Source organism: Chelonia mydas, chromosome 6 (genome assembly GCF_015237465.2).
Source record: "Chelonia mydas isolate rCheMyd1 chromosome 6, rCheMyd1.pri.v2, whole genome shotgun sequence".
Taxonomy (NCBI): domain Eukaryota; kingdom Metazoa; phylum Chordata; order Testudines; family Cheloniidae; genus Chelonia; species Chelonia mydas.
Genome location: NC_051246.2, coordinates 106197470 through 106215608, shown reverse-complemented (window position 1 = coordinate 106215608; position 18139 = coordinate 106197470). Strand labels below are relative to the sequence as shown.

At 41.6% G+C, this 18139-nt stretch overlaps 1 long non-coding RNA gene across 1 annotated transcript in view; it reads right to left on the bottom strand.

Moving 5' to 3' along the window:
- Nucleotides 1-205: 205 nt before the first annotated feature.
- Nucleotides 206-18139, bottom strand: part of LOC122466393 — a 35311-nt gene continuing 17377 nt past the window's right edge. Inside the window, exon 4 of the long non-coding RNA XR_006291832.1 lies at nt 206-1051. This is a non-coding gene — a long non-coding RNA (uncharacterized LOC122466393). The remainder of the gene's footprint in view (nt 1052-18139) is intronic.

The following is an 18139-nucleotide window of genomic DNA, read 5'->3' as shown; positions in this document are numbered from 1 at the left end:
CTTATAATGTTTTCCCATCTCCTGTATTAAAGAGCAATGCTTTTCAGCTGACATTCCAACTTCAAGTCAAGCATGATGTGAGTTTGTTCCAGACTACAATGAAATGGCTGCAAACAAGATTGGTATATAATTGCTGAAGAGCATCCCATCCATAGTCAACAAAGGGCACTTCATCAAACAGAACCAGGCTGCATGAATACCAGAGTGTCTCCAAATATTTGGTTCATGCTAAAAATATAGCACATTTATTAAAAATATATATTTATAAACATTGGTATGAACAGACACAAATGTCAAGCAAATGAGAAAGAAAAAATAATCGTCACTTATTTCCCCCAACATTTTGTTGTTTTTAGGCAGATCTTGCTCAACAGAATTGTTTTCCCATGATTGCACCATATGTTCATTCTAAATAAAAAGCCTGTCAGTTTCAATGTAAATAAAATTGAAAAGTCAAGGAGAAAAAAAAATTGACCTAATGGACCCCAAATCGGTGCTATGTAGCTATCTTTAAGAGTATACGGTATACATTAGTAATTCTAAATAGTGTACAGTCTCTTTCTATTGTGTTTGTATCCAAGATTGAGTTCTTCAAAGCTGCTACTTACATAATTGCAGTCATTCCCCCAAAGCCAAACCCAAATAAAAAGGGAAAGGAGCAGGACAGAAGAGTTTAGCTTGTTACTGCGTGAAAAGGTCTTGTTAAATGAATTGTGCTTCAGCTTTCGTTGCCTGCAGGCAGAGCTTTTACGATGTGGTAATATAGTACAGAATCAATTCTGATTAAGCAACATGTCAATAGCCTACAATGTTTGTTGTCGCCGTTAGAGGCCGTTTCATCGGTTCTTGTCGTGTGCCTTCTGGCTCACAATGTTGTGTAAATGTACACAAAAATGATCACAATGAGGTTCAGAATTGTTCCAATAATCCCAAGCATTGCCAGGATGGTTTCTTCTTTGCTCTCCTTTTCTTGATTGCCTTTATCATCTTCATTCCCACTAGTGATTACCATCTTGGTGGCCAGTTTCTTTATCCTTCTCCTCAGGCTAACCTAGAATTAGAAAGTGAATTGTTAGTTACAATGACTTGTTTCTAATATTGGAGCCAGTCCTTACCCCCATCATATTTTATAATAAGGGTACATTTTAAAATAGTTTATAAAGGGGCTCACAAATGACTAACAGATGTTTTAATAAATGCTTAATCAAATGCTATAGTCCAACACTCAGAAGGTTAGTTATAACTGCCTATAACGGTTTCTACTCATGTGCTTATGACCATAACATACTACTCATGTCTGTAACATGATTATAATGTGTATTAACTTTGTAAACTGTTTATAAATGTACCTTTCATATAAAGTGTGTCTTCTGACTCAGACAAACTCCCACTGAAGTCCGTGGGAGCTTTGTCTGCATAAGAACAGCAAGGTACAGCCCATGAAGTGGTGGGGAAAGTTGGTTTATACTATAGGACTATGCAGCAAATGGGTAAGAGAAGTAAAACTGAGCAGACCTTGTTTCTTTTAAAAGGAAACACAACAACACAAAAACATTTTGTTTCCTGACGACAAGGAAGACAACAGTGACTGCAATAAATAATTCAGAACAAAAGCAGAGACAAAATAACACCCCATCTTCACTTTTTTCCTTATTCTTAATATAAGATAAAAAGTTACTTGCAGTGCAGTCAGCCGAAAAGTATCAGACCCTCCAGTGTGAAGGATTCAGACATTTTCTAAGGAGCAGCCTCAGATCCTGTGAGGCTCCTACAGAGGGGAATCTTCAGTTTGTGCCAGTTCCAGCTTTCCAGCTGATGGCTCTGGGTCTGTTGTGTAAGCCCCGAAGTCCCACAAACCTGGAAAGGGCCATTTTGTTTCCCAACACAAAATGACCCACCAAGATCTGGGTTCAGGTTACATGCTACCTGAGCTCCGAGGCTGCACTCTGCAATTCCTCCCCTGGGGGGGGGTCACAAAATGTGGTGAAAATGCCCAATCAGCATATTTTATGGGTGGGCTTTACACAGAACAGAAGGGAGAACATGCACTGTAGATCAACTGTTCCATGTCTCCTCCCCACAGCCACCCACTTAGGGTACACATCTACACTGCAATTAAACACCTGTGGCTGGCCCGTGTCAGCTGGCTTGGGCTCACGTGGATTGGCCTATGGGGCTGTTTAATTGGAGTGTAGGGCTCTGGGACCTTCAGGTGCTCCAGCCTGAGCCCAGACATCTACACTGCAATTAAACAGCTTCGTAGCCTGAGCCTGAGCCAGCTGACACGGGCCAGTCGCAGGTGTTTGATTGCCGTGTAGACGTACCCTTACCCTGATCTCAGTGAGTCTGGTGAATCACACTGAGATAATGCTGGAGTGTATACAGAGGAGGGGCGAAGGACGAACACCCAGTTAACCACCTGTTGTGGTTTTCACACAGCTCTTCCCTCCATGCAGCACAGGAGGGGAAGCATAAAGGTCACACCTTGCAAGCTGAGTGCAGCCTTGAATGACAGGAAGATCTGAGCCTGGGTGGGAGAAAAAGGTAGAAAAGATATGGTATCGAGGGGGCCTTTAAGGAACTGAGGAAGCTGGGCTGCCAAGAGAGAGAGAGAGATTGGCTAGAGAGGATGAGTCTCTACGCTTTGTGATTTCTGTGTATTTTCCATACTGTAACTACAGAGTCCATTCTTAATGAATGCCTAGAACAATATTTCAGGTTCAATGCTGGCAGGGCCGTGTGAAAGGGGGTAAGCAGTGCCAGTTCCACACACAATTACTTGGCTCTGCACACGAACTAGCATTAGCAGACACACATGATAACACAATGGGGCTTAGCATCCCCACATGGTTTGGTGGAAGATGAGAACGACTGGATCAAAATCTGGTGGGCATCTGCAGCAAGCACAAGACAGTAGCACCGTGCACCTGGACAGAGCAGCGATAGACAATGTTCCACAGTGCTGTGACCCACCTCTGCTTCTGGTAACCTGCCCTAGGGCAGCAGAGATCCCACTTAGTACCTTTTGTGAGTAACTGCTGCTATCCACACTGTGCTGGCTTAACCAGGACTTGGCCCTGAAAGTTCTCAGTAGAATCTTTACAAAAAGCTTTTAAGATAAGTTCACCTCAGAACGAATTCATATCCTCCCATCGTTGTATCATCCCAAACACGTGTCAGTCTGACACCACATCACAAACCTACACACCAGGCCATCACGTAAATATATCATCACACCTCCAAACCCATGAATCAGTTGGGTTGCCCATCTGCTCAAACACTTTGGTAGCCATGATGCTTTCCCTATAATAAAGTGATGAAATTGGTCCCAGACATAAAATCCATTGCAGGATTTGAGTCTCTGCTCAAGAAAAAAGCTCCAAACCAAATCAAATAAAAATCCCAGGCCTGGAACAAAGGGATGTTGCAAATCAATATTGGGGGATGTCAAGTTGTGTGACAAAGCCTTATACAGTAGCTACCTATAGTGGGTTCAATTCTATGAGATACTGAGCACCTCCCCCATGGTGTTGAGCACTCTCCATTCCCATTGAGTGCAATCAGTACCTTGCAGGTTCACGCCCATTCTGTCTAGGGCTAGCCAGTGCTGTCCACCCCTCATTTTTAGCAGCACTAAATGCACTAACTTTGAAACAAAAATAATCATAGAGGGTAGTGGTCTTGATCCTGCAGGCTGCAAAGCACTGCTGGCAAAATGACAGAGATCTAGAGTTTCAGAGTAGCAGCTGTGTTAGTCTGTATCTGTAAAAAGAAAAGGAGGACTTGTGGCACCTTAGAGACTAACAAATTTATTTGAGCATAAGCTTTTGTGAGCTACAGCTCATTTCATCGGATGCATGCAGTGGAAAATACAGTGGGGAGATTTATATACATAGAGAACATGAAACAACGGGTGTTACCGTACACACTGTAACCAGAGTGATCAGGTAAGGTGAGCTATTACCAGCAGGAGAGAAAAAAAACAAATCTCCCCACTGTATTTTCCACTGCATGCATCTGATGAAGTGAGCTGTAGCTCACAAAAGCTTATGCTCAAATAAATTTGTTCGTCTCTAAGGTGCCACAAGTCCTCCTCTTTTTTTTTTTAAGAGATCTAGAGTGCCATGTTTGCTCAATACGGCCCTGATTTCTGCAATGAGCTAATCATGTGCTACATGGTGTTGAGCGCCTTCAGATCCCTTCGATGTCAATGAGGTTGTCCCAGTGGTATTCAGCACTTTAATCAGGCCTCACCTGAGTGGAGTAGTTCAGCACAACGTGGAGAAATAAATATGCCACATTCAGCAACAGGAGCTGGGCACTGGGGGGGAAATGTGTGCGCAGAGAAAGGATGTGGTCAGGGCATAGGTATTTACATGTAATCCAGTGCACAGGTCTGTCAGTTACTCTTGCTGCCAGCCAGGAGCTGTTGCTCACTGGAGAGAGCTTATGAGCGGCACTTAGAAGAAAGCGAGAGCAATGGAAGTTTCAATGCTACCGTATCTCTAACAGCCAATAGCAAAACGCCCGCATTATCTGCTGCCCTCATCTTCCTTCGTTTGATTGACTCATGAGTAACAAGCACCCTGTGGCTCAGCACTGCTCTCGCACAACCTTCATGCACTCTGCAGGCTCAACCCCGGGGACTCTGAACTACACACAGTGCTCAATGGGCTTAGTATGGGGAGTGCTGAGCATTGCCAGCTCTCACTACTCTTGAAAGAAACAGAGAGTCTGAGCACCTAACAGGATTGGGTCCTAAATATGACCTTATTAGTACCTGACTTGGCCCAGTCTAGCACTATTGCAGTCAATGGAAGTTTGAACATTGATGTCAATGAGAGCTGAATCAAAATTACTTTTACAAATGTAGGGACTGATCGTGCGAGAGGCTGAGCATTCTCATCTCCCCATGTTGTCAATGGCAGTTGAGATCATTCAATATGTGGCAAGATCAGCCCCTTAATCTTCACCCCTCTAGTAGGCAGAGGTATATTTTGCTACTGCAAAACTATCTGCCCACAGTTTTAGTATAATTTGCCTCATTCCAGACAAGTCTCTCCCTCTGGCTTGCTGTGCTCCTCTTTCTTCTGTCCAACTCTTGGCAGCTTCTATAGTTCCTTTGGTGCTGTGATCTCTTTTATACCATGCTGTATTGTATTTTTGAGAGCCTTACACCACTTCATTCCCTTCAAACATTTTTTTAAAGCTGATAAGTCTTCGCTCTCATTGACCTCACAGCATTGACCAAAGAGGATTTAGAGAATAACTGACAAGGTAGACCAGGAAAGCAGAAAATTCAGACTGAAGATCAGCACGGAGAAGACAAAAATGATGGCAATTGGAAGGCAAGAGGAAGAGGTAAAGGTCAAATTTGGAGACAAAGAATTAGAACAAGTGGAAAAATGTGTGTACCTTGAAGGACTGGTATTGAAGGGTGACAATTGTGAAGATTAGCCTCCTTTGTGCAGCTACGCATTAGCCACTACTGTATTAGGAAAACTCTGTAGAAGCTGGAAGACTAAAGAAATTTAGGTAAAAACAAATATCAGCATATATGAGACAACTCTCATGCTGATACTGCTGTATGGGTCAGCAAGTTGGAATATGAGGAATGCCAAAAAATGATAGATATTGACTGCAGAAATCAACGGGTTGCGGGGAATGCTGAGTTTCAAGATGACAAAAAGAAAAAATGAAGTGATAAGAAAATGGCTAAGGCAAGAAATAATGCGGTTACAGATGATCCAAGAAAGATGGCTGCGGTGGTTTGAATGTGTGTTAAGAATGGACCCGGAAAGGATACCACAAATGGGAATACATACCAGAGCGCAAGGAACTAGAAATGAGGATGTATTGGCTAGACATGGGGAAAAATTAAAGAGGTCAAAAAGGTTTAAAGATTAACAAAGCCGTGAAGCTGGTACAAGACAGAAAACGTTGGAAAGTCTTCATTTGGCTCCATCATTGCTGCTGAACTGACGGGCGGCAACCAAAGAAGAAACCTTTACTCAAATAACAATACTGTTTCCCTATCCAAGAATTCATCTGTTGACATAGCATTCCATTGCATGTACAATAACAACTTGATTATTACATAACAGCCCGGTCATGCAAGTATTACCTCACTCAGAATTAATCTGCTCCCTGCTTCAATTTGTGAGATCCATTATCATTTTAATGTAATCTCTGGGAAAGTGTAATATTCTCTTTACTCTACTGTGAGCAGGGGAGGAAGGACGAGCCAGTGGTTAGGGCCTTAGTCTGGCACACAGGAGCCCATGGCTCAGTTCTCTGCCCTGCCACAGCTGTCCTGTGTGTTCTTAAGCAAGTCACTTTGCCTCTCTGGGTCTCAGTTTCCCATCCATAGACTAGAATAGCAGCACTTCCCCACAAGGATGTTGTGAAGATAAATATGGTGAATGCTCAGATACTACAGTAATGGGAGCCCTCAGAGTACCTAAAATGGATAGGTTACCATAGGCAGAGTCCAAATCCAGTAGTATTGTAACATGGCCGCTAGCACATCTATAGGACTTCCTGGCCACTGGGAACTTCACCGTGGCAATGAGGGTGGAGGGGGGGACACTTAGATCCTCCGATAGCACAGACCAGTCACAACTGAAGTAAAACTGCTCTGTTAACAGTAGTGATTCTATGACACAGAGTCATTAAGATTCTGAACAAGAGCAGCAGCAAGTACACGCAACCCAACTTACTGCAGTAGGTTTGCCACATCTAAGATCTGGCACACATCCCTAAAGAACTGCCTGCACTAATATGTTTGATGGACTTTGTACATGCTGGCACTTTGATTTGCTCTTGAAAAAGTTTTGGAAGTGAAATGACTCATGAGTACAAGTCATTATTTATAAGGTCCTCAATTGGATTAAAGGCTTATTCTGAGTGCCCTGAACTCCGATGGGCTCCGGCAGAGCTAAGCGTGATCGGTGACTTGTGGGAGATGCTTTGCATGCTGCTGGATCATCCCCATGCTATCATGTATTATCTGAACAACATTTTGAAAAGCCCCCTGGGCCAGATCCTCAGGTGGTATAACTGAGCAGAGCTCCACTGACTTCTATGGAGCTACATCAGTTAACACCCTCTGAGGATCTGGCCCATTATGTTCAATCTAGCTTGAAGATCAGATGCTATAAATTCTGCATGCTTAATCCATAATCACAGACAATCACCAGCAAAATTGTTTTGATATTTAAACTTGCTTACAGTCCCCAGGCTATTAGTTGTGATGACACATTAACAGATATGAGAGCTTTCATTTTCTGAAGACAGTTTCACCCTCCAGGGATGAGAAATACACAGCAAAACTGGTTTTGATTAGTAAACTGAAGAGGACACTGAAATCATGCAAAGAGTTCATAAGCTGTTGAAGTGTGACACCTTCCTTATCTCACAAAGGAGGGAAGCTCTAGCCGTGCTCAAATTACAAAGCAGGGGAAGAGAGGATTCTAGAGAGTGTAACCCACTTGAACATCAGGAGTTTGAAAAGTCAGATGGAAGTGATTTTTCTAAAGTTCTTTTAATCACATTGTCCCTTTAAGGATGAAGTTGGGAGGGAAAGTTGAGTGCCGTGCTCAGCACCAGCCAGTCATTCCCAGTAGCATTAAGAGATACTGTGCTGCCGGAGGTGCTGTTTTTGGAATGAGATGTCAAACAACATCCTTAGCTCCTGGGTTTTGCTAAAGATCCACTGGCAGTTTTTGAACAAGTTGCTATGGCAAAGTTCCCACATTCTACCTGCATAGAATCCCTATGCCATTCCCATGGACAGGATATTCTTCACTTTCTGGCCTAAACTGCTGAGTAGTGCCTTGTGTGCTCTTAAACAGTAGTCATGTTCCTCCCCAGAAGCATTTCAGCGGTGGGTGCAGAGACTCCTGCCTTTGTTCATAAAGATCCTACGGATGCTTTGGGATGAAGAGCATCGTATAAACGTGAGGCATCATTAAGACAAAGAGAAAGAAAAGAGGGGAAACACAGTGTCAGTTTATGATGGGCTTGAACCAAAATCCCATGCATTTAGGAATGTTTGGATTTGAATTTCAGGGCTCAGTCCAAATGCCAGTGAAATTGTGGGTCACCTCACAATGTTTCTGTGCCGAGATATTAGCCTCCTTTGGGCAGCTCTGGATCTTTTATGCAGTGCTAGAATGGAATGGAATTCACATCTTCTGAGATTCATAGTCCAGTGTTTCAATCACAAACTCATCCTTCCTGAGAAATAAAAACAAAGAATCTCTGCAGCAACAACAACTGGATGCTGGAAGATATAGATGTGTACCGTCCTTGTAATATAAGATGTTATCTTATAAATCAATAAACAGGAACCACAATTTATTTATCTTTGAATAATATTCCTCACTGGCATCCAAAACCATTTGGAAAAACACAAAAATAAAAAACCTTCAACATTTGTATTTTTATACTCCAGTGTGATATAGTGTTAACCAAAATACTTGAAGGAATTTGATTAGGAAAGGGGGATATGCTAAAGCAACTGCTTCCAGGTCCTCAGATCTCAGCTCATCAAACTCATTCTCTAAGGTCTTTCTGGAGTTATCTTTTACAAATAACAGACCACGAGGACTTATAAAAAAAAATGGAATCGCTGTGTCTCAGTGAGAGACAGCCCTTCAATTACCAGCAAAGAGTCACATAACCTTTGTCATAGGCAGTCTGAAGAATTGTCCTAATGTCACTATAAATTGTATTTCATACTAACCTGCCATAGAAAGACATTTTAAAAAATATTCATAGAAGAACATTTTTGTTTCTATAGAAAGAGCTAAGAAATAATATAAATTTGGAATCCAGTTCTTGACTGGTATAACTCCCCTGACTTCAAGTTACACCAGGAAACAATTTGGCCCTTAGCGTGACAAACTATTTTTAAATGAAGAAGCACTTTCCAATGGAATTATGAAGTGAGTCTTCCTTTAACAAGCATACTATAATCTGCTTTGTACAAATAGGAAGAATTGTCATCAAAATACCTAGCAACATAACACAACACTTTATAATGCAACTTCTATCTTAGGTACATAGCAATCATCTATTTAGCCTGAAGACTCAGCTTTCAGTTCCACCAGTATCTTTGCTCTGAAAACTAACTACAGCCATGGCTGGTAACACCTCATGTTATTCAGGTTGACCAACAGTTCCCATTATTAGACCCTGTTTTCAGTTGCTTAAAACTTTGCCAGATTTTAACAGTTTGGGGTGAACTTTTTCATGCAAGGTGTCTGCCTCAGGCTGATTTTTTTAAAAAAAATTTCAGCCAAAACAATTCAGCTATTTCTAAGAATGAGGCTAGGGGAACATATATTCTGCCCAGGTTAAAAAATTCTTGAGACCTCTTTGAAAAAATCTAATGCCCTCATGCTTTGGAGCAGGGACAAACTCCCCTGAAATTTGGCTGGGGAGATTGCCTTTTTCTGTCCCTGTCAAAATTTGCCCACATTTGGCCAAGTTGAAAAAAATTACAGTTTGCACATGCTCAGTGGAGACTTTGATTTTAGCAGCTAAAATCTCCAAAGATGCTATCTCCTGACTGAGCACGCTCAGGCCCCTCACAGCTTCTAGTACTGACTACACTGTACATGTGGCATCCTCAGAAAGCAACTGAGCATGCTTTACCTCCTCACAGCTCCTGACTACGCACACGCCGTCACCACAGAGTGACTGAGCATGCTGGAACAAGATAGCTAGGGAGGTTGTGAAATCTGCATCATTGGAGGTTTTTAAGAACAGGTTAGACAAATGCCCGTCAGAGATAATATTTAGTCCTGCCACAGTGCAGGGAACTGGACTAAATGACCTATGGAGGGCCCCCTCCATTCCTATATTTCTATGATTCTATGCTCCATCCCAAGGCTGTGGGGTGAAGCCAGACTTACCCTCTAATTGCTGATCCCAGCTGCTATGGGTCAGGCATTGAAAATGATAGCATTTCTCCTGTGCTTTCAGTTAGTCCCCCAGCTGGCACCCAGGCAGTGTCGGGGAGGAAGCTATGTGATTTGTATGAAAAGGAGACAAAAGCAGGACCAGGGAGGACTGGGCGCTGGGAGGACACCAAAACAAAACACGCCGCTGCACAAGCTTCTCCACCTGGGAGAGGGAGAGTGAACAAGCAATACCTGACAGACATATAGTTACGTCATTTTAATGCACTACTGGAAGGCACTCAGATACTACAGCCATGAGCATAAAGTATACATCCTTAGCTATATAGAAAAGAATAGCTGATTAAGAAAATGAACCGGGATTGGGAGCCAGTTGGTTGGGGATGGGGAAACACTGAGACTGGATGAGGAACTGACAGACTGGGACTAGGAACCAGGAGGGAATGGCAGTGAAGGGAGACATAGCTGACAAGGTCTTGGGGGCGTACTGGTACTAACTAGGCAAAGAGTCTGGAAGAAGTAGCCAGTAACAGGGGAGAAGTATACATTGTATAGGGAGCTTAGGCACCTAATTCAGGTCTATGGATTCCTCTAGGTGGCAGGCACCTAAATGTTATGCATTGCAATGTTGAGTCTAAGTCTCCTTTGTAGATCTAACCGGCAGAGCAAAGCCCTTTCATATTTGTCTATGGTCCACTATCCGTCCCTTTGCAAATATACAGTTTGTCTAGAGATTTACTAGATTATTTGCAGATGGCTTCCAATATTATACAGTATACATAATGACCTGTACCATTTTTCTGTCTGCAGTGGCTAGTGTACTATATAAAGAACATATTTTGATGTTTAATGTAATGCAACATATATATCATATTGCCTCAAGGACATAGTAGGTTGTATCAGTTTATCTGATGCATCCTGACATACTCTAATGTAGTGTCAGTAATTTAAAACAATGCTCATATAAAATGGGAATAAAAGCAAGAATTTACCCATAAAACTAAAAGTATTTTCTTGCTACCTTGCACTAAAGGCACTCTTTTAAGGATTTAGACAGAAAAATGAAAGTTAAGTTACATTTTCATTTATGGACATTGAGCCAAATTCTGCTGTCAGTTACACTTGGATAAATCTGAAGTAACGCCATAGCTTCTAGCAAAATTACTCTGGATTTACATCAGTGTAACCAAGAGCCCCAAATTTGATCCCTGATCTATTACACAGATCTTTCAATAACATATAATAGATTGCTTTTAAAATTTTATAGGTAAGAAAAGGGCACTTATCAATTAGGACTTAAAATAGTCAAATTATTTGGGTGACATAAAAATTCAGAGAGGCACAGATACTTCTCTACCCCCATCTTTGGTTAGAGTTTATTGGATGTTAATAGCTACCAGAAATCCCTAGTGTGTAGGAAGAGCACAGGATCATGGAAAATTGGTGTGGTGAATAGTTTGTAGATAGGAACATTTGCAAAATATATTTTTTTAATTATTTGCAACAACTCTTAGCACTTATTTTTCAAAACTGAAAATGTAATGCAGCTAAAAGTAAATTTATACACCTAAGAACAAAGAATGTAGGCCATACTTATAGGATGGGGGACATAATCCTGGGGAACAGTGACTCTGAAAAAGATTTGGGGGGCATGGTGGATAAACAACTGAACATGAGCGCCCACAGTGTGATGTTGTCACCAAAAGGGCTAATGCCATCCTTGGATGCATACACAGGGGAATCTTGAGTAGTAGAGAGGATATTTTGCTTCCATATTTGGCACTGATGTGACAACCACTGGAATACTGTGTCCAGTTCCAGTGTCCACATTCAAAAAGGATGTTCATAAATTGGAGAGGGTTCAGAGAAGAACCCGAGAATGATTAAAAGATTAGAAAACCTGCCTAATAGTGATAGACTCAAGGAGCTCAATCTATTTAGCTTAACAAAGAGAAGGTTAAGGGGTGATGTGATTACAGTCTATAAGTACCTATATGAGGAACAAATATTTAATAATTGGCTCTTCAATCTAGCAGAGAAATGTATACCATCCAATGGCTGGAAGTTGAAGCTAGAGTAATTCAGAAGGAAAATAAGGCATACATTTTTAATGGTGAGAGCATTTTTAATGGTGAGACTGCTGCAGGCTGCCTTGATTCAAGATGCACTCCATCAAAATGGCCATCATCTCCCATTATTTGTAATAGGAATAAAGTAAATCTGCTCTCAAGGAAGATGGGAAATCCCTATGCTCTAAGGAGGTGAATAGAAACAGTGTGAGCAGCCAGTGAATGGGCTCAAAGGCTATCTGGGCAAAAGGCAGCTTGTGGCCTCAGTCAGTCCAATGGAGAATAATAGGAGATGGTAGCCATTTCAAAAGAGGGCAGTTCCTCATGGAATGCTCTGTTGTATAACATTATTCTGCAATTTCTGCTGAAGGAGAAACTGAGCTATGAAGAAGAATGGGGGGAAATTACCTGTAATCATAGAATAATTCTTCATATATTGCCTATTCACAAGATTTTATGAGTTTTAATTATATGGAAGTTTGAAATGTCTGCTTTAGTCCATTATTAACATCATTTGGGACAAAAAGGGTTTGCAATTGAAGATGAAACTTCTTGCAAATTCTCAGAAAAATCATTCATCCTCAGATGAAGTGTTGTTATTTTGGAGAGGATTTGCTGATTCTTCCTGCATAAAAGAGGTTGAATCCCTGCTTTAAGTTTGAGCTCATCCTTAACCATATAACTACAACTGGTGCCTCCTTAATATGCAGAGAGCCCTAGAACCTGAGAAGGGAGAAGGAAAAATACTGCAGTGATGATAGATACTATGGTGCCTGGAGCTATGACACAATGTAAGCTAAAGAGACAGTTGTACTGATTAATGTAAGAAAGTGGGGTAATTATACTTTGCTTTTTTCAGTCATAGATCTTACAGTATTTTACAAAGTAGGTAATTATCGTTATCGCCACAAGTGCATGCAGAAACTGAGACCTATGGCAGGAAAGTGACTTACCCAAGATCACACCGCTTGTCAGTAGCCAGGAATGCAACCCAGTTTTTCTGGCTTCCAGTTCAGTGTCCTATCCACTGGACTAGATCTTCAGTTGCTGTAAACTGACCTAGCTCTATTAAAAACAATGGAGCTTCACCAGCTTACACCAGCTGAGGATCTGGCAGATATGTTTTTAACAAGTCAATCTGCTGCATCCGTACTTTAATCCAGTGTCCAATGGCAATGCAGGAACATAGGTGGAGAACATGATTTATATTTTTGTTGGCCTCAGTGAAATCTGTACAACAACAGTAGCGTAGATGGAAAACTCATAACATACACCGATGTGGATGAAAACCATGGTTGTGTGTCTAACATAGCACACTGAAGAAATTATTCAAGAACAGTTCATCCTACTGAAAATATTTCTCCCATAAAACTGCCAAGGTCAGTGTCATCTTGGATTATCTGCTACATAAGTGCCAGCCACACAAGTTAGACCCACCCAGGGGCTGTACAGTCTCGGGCAGAAGGTCACTAAACACTCGCAGTTGATCTATGGCTCCTGAGACTTGAAGGAGGAGAACAACTACAAGTATAATGTGCAGGGTTTTTTTTTGCTAGCTGAAGTGTATATTATTTTGGTACACAAATAAGTGAATAAAACATATAGAAGTGGATTAGAAACTGTGGGCTACCTGAAACTACCTGCCTTATCGGATGCAAAGTCTATTTGCTGCAAAAATGCCAGCCGCAGAATATAGCCTAGTCATAGGTGGAACTAACTGGTCATGAATAACTAAGCATTTTTAGTTCATCTGAGCCATTTACACTGTTAATTGCCTCCTGGGCATCTCCCACTCTTTGTGGGCCTGATCCAAAGTCCAATGACATCAACAGAAAGATTTCCGCTGACTTTGCTTTGGATCAGGCTCTATATGGACCACTCTGGTGCTTAGCAGTAGATTAGGAACCAGCATCGGAAAGCATCATTTTCATGCACTGCACACAGGAGAAACAAAGTAGTGAAAATGTAGCAGGTGTTGCAATGTCTTTCCACTTTACAGACATAGGTACTCAGCAGTGGGCCTCTGGCTAGTCAGGAGCACAGGGGTTGTCTCCAAGCCATAGGTAATATCATCTTTCTTCAGGTATGACTGAGAGGTGCCCCCATCAGGCCCAGGACCCTTTGAATGATTCTTTCACTTAAAAGTACTTTGTTTTACTGTCTGGCCTCACCTCAGAAAATGCGTGCACATCCAGGGCATTTTAGGCATGGAATACCTCCAGGAATACATCCAACCAAAACTGGCAACCCTAAAGCTAAGCTGCATGGGGAATTTACACAGTGAGTTATTTTTAACCCCTGACATCAAGAGACATAACTTCTCTGTGCCAGAAACCACAGACTGCAGGAGCTAAGCGGTTAAAAGTCTTTATTTGTATAACAACTATATTCACTTCTTGTATTTTAAAAACCTAAGCTAGAGGGGCTTAACACACCTGATTTTACTTTTTAAATAAAATCTGAGTGCTTCACTCAGCAAACTCCAATTTAAAATCACAGCAGGAATGACACTGGGTTGAGACAGAAAGCACTTTTTCCTGATACAAGCCTGTCGATTGATTTTAACAATGGACATTTTCTTTCCATGGATCCAGTATTTATATTCATTTTGTCATTTGGAAACCTGTCTAGGGAAACATAACATCCCCCTGCACTGTAATTACCATTGCCTGCGTTTCATGTGCATGTGTGAAATCATTCTGGGAGCTATGGAGGTAGCTAGCAGCACTGTCCGGAAGGGGACAGTCTATTCTGTGGAGGGGCTCCTGGAGTTCCAATAACGCTAGAACGGTCTGTGCAAAAAGCAGCCCTGGCACGGGCTCCCAGGATGGATTCAGATCATTCCTTTCTCCCAATCTTCAGCCACACTGGTAGCAAACAGCTCTGATTTACAGAAGGTAAGGTTGTGCCCCTGATATGCTTGACTATGGCTCTATGAAAGAGATGCCTGCTAATGAGGGCACCAAAAAGCGTATCTTCCAAAGCTCAAGGCTTCTTTTTCTTCCCATCCCCCTAATTCCTTACTCACTTCTTTGCTCAGTTCTTCTTTTATGTACTTACCTTTTTTCCAAGAGCAGCTCCAAACTAGGTAGAGGCATTTGCCCACAGTGCTGCTCAGCTTGGGGTTGGGGACAACGTCTGCTCTCATGGCTCATTGGGCTATGGGAACAAAAGGAAGAGAAGCCTGGGATGGTGGGTTTCTGCCTGAACCTACAGTGACTTGCTTCTACTTCCAAAAGCAACTTTCCTTGGCTGATCCTGTAGGCACTTACACATCCCTTAACCAGGACCTCATACCAAAAATACTCCACAAAATCCAAGAAAAGGCTTTGGGATGTTCAATTCTCAGAGATCTTCAGTACAATTCAAACCCACACAGGAATGAACCAAGAACCACCCCTTTGAGTAAGGCACACTGGCAAAATTTGCTTCAAACAACCTAGACTACAAGTGTCAGAAATTTATTTCCAGTGATGTGCTGCTGGTGAGGACCCCTGCATGATCCTTCTTAAATTTCTTCCATTGAAGTTAGGTGACATCCCTCCCGCTGATGAAGTCATCCGCTTTCTGGAAATGGCTTAACTAGCCTTACAATCCCTGGGGCTCAAGAAAATATTGCTGAAAAGCATATGTGTTTACCTTTAGTGTGCACATGGATGGTCTTGTGGCTAACGCACAAGGTTAGGAGTCACCAGAGATGGCATCTAGTGCCATCTCTATCATGGACTTCTCTGTCAGGTGTTGAGGCTCATTAATGTTTGTGAAACTGATTGAGACTCTTTGATCTATGTCAGCATGGAAGTGCAAAATATTATGGTTCTGAGAAAGCACTGAGATCTACTGATGAAAAGTGCTATATACAAGCTAGGTATTATATTAATTATTCATTATTATTTCTTTTTAAATGAATTCCCCCAATTACAAATACTCCTCTCCACAGAGTATGCACTGCTGGAGAGATCCTGTGCACAAGTGTCAGACATTTTATTCCAGTACCTGATTTTCATCATAGCCAGGTACAATACATGCTCCTTCTCCCTCACTCCTATTAGGTGGCAATTAGTACCAAGAAGATTTGCAGAATAAGTGCTCTACAAACACCTCTTTGTAAAAGGCATATTGCCATCTGTCAAAAGCCATGCCCCCCTCACCCTCTCCAACTATATCTCTGTGCTACCTTCATTCTGTTTTCTGTCCTGACTTGTAATTGTTAATTTTTGCTTTTCTGTTTTTTTTAACTGTCAAAACCACCAAATTAGAATCCCACTGGCTGCATCATCCTCCAGCTAAGGAAGATTTACAGCTGGTTTTTTTAGCATTGAACAATATAGTAAATAATGCAAGTGAAACTTACAAAATATGTTGGCTGACCCAATCTGCAGTTGTTTATAATTGACACAGATGTAGAAATATGGTCATTTTATGGCGGAGAATGAGAAATGCCTCTTTATCAATTCCCCCCACCCACCCCACAATTGTGGAATGGTCCCTAAAGGAGATGCGTGACTGGGAGCAGGCCTTGTGAGTGGGGAAAGAAAAGAGAAGCATATGGACTATCACCATATACACTTATGGACTGGCCTAGCATTCCTTGATTACTCACTATCAGTGGGAATTCTTATCTATACACAAGAAATGCCTAATCAGGTCCTTGATACACTGAAGTACGTCTGACACCTGAATCTTTACTAAGGTCCTCAGTGTATAACACATAAATCTCCGAAAAATTCAGGAACAGGGAGGGAGTTTCAGGCAAAGAAATAAGTTGTAAAGCCACATTCCACAGATATTCTTTTTAGCTATTTTTATGCAGCCCCACCAGCCTAGTGCTGTTTGCTTGTATATGAAACCTACCAGAAGCCTGATCCAGTTGTTGTTGAAACTAGAGGCAAAGTTCCCATTGACTCCAATGGGAATTGGCTCAGGCCCTACAAGCAGAAGTCACTGAGATCAGAGATTACACCAAAAACAAGAAATGACTTATTTTTAAATTTAAAAAATATCCACCAAAATTTTCAGCTTAAATTTGTTAGTCCTGTGGAAAAGGCCCTAACATTGAATCACTTTGTATGATAGCACAGAGGAGAGTGTCGTGTGACAATAGTAAAAGTCATAGAAAGAGTCCGTTTCTTCTAAAACTAAACAAATAACTTCATAAGTATAAAGAAAACAGTAATATCTCGAAAGTTACAATCTCTCCCTCTCTGATTCAGCATACAGCTTCTGCTTAGAGCCTTTCCCCAGCTCCATCCCTCCACCTACGTTCCTGATTACAGATTATAGAACCGCTACACCTATTCTTGCAGAGACAACAGTGAACATCGTCACAAAAAAGCAGGAAACACATGCCAAGAGAAGCATCACAGAGAATGAATGAGACAAACATTTTCACCAAAAAGAAAAAAATCAATATGTAATTCATGCTAAGGATAATGACTGGACATGATATTTATTAAGTGTCACACAGCCAGTGAATCCTGCTGTTGCTTGTCTTGTTGCCCGCCTTTTTAAAAACCTGGTTATTAATTTGCTTAGTTGGATCTAGTATTTTTTACGGAGGTGGCATTTATTTAGACAGTAAGCTAGCTCTTCAGGGCAGGGGGTTTTCTTACTGTGTGTTTGTACAGTGCCTACCCTGGTGGGGCTCCAATCTCAGTTGGTGCTAGTGTTATAGAAATAACTCCGATGAAGTGAGCTGTAGCTCACGAAAGCTCATGCTCAAATAAATTGGTTAGTCTCTAAGGTGCCACAAGTCCTCCTTTTCTTTTTGCGAATACAGACTAACACGGCTGTTACTCTGTAACTAATAATAATAATTGTGGTTCAGTGTGCTGAGCACAAGACGAGAAGCAACCTGAGATTTTAATCACAGATCTACCACTGAGTCAAGGGTTATACTTGGGCCAGTCACTCAGTGAAACTCCCACTGAAGTCCAACACGGCAGTTTTAAATCCCTGCATATAGAGCCTGAAGAGGGAATAGCTGGTATCCTAGTCCACAGGCTTCCTGCCCACAGACAGAGAGAAGGTGGGAGATTGAATTCCTTCCCTCAACCTACTTTGTTCTCCACATGAAGCTCAATGGCATGAGTCAGCTAGAGACTCATGCTAACTAGTGAAAATCAAAGGCATTATGATTAAAAC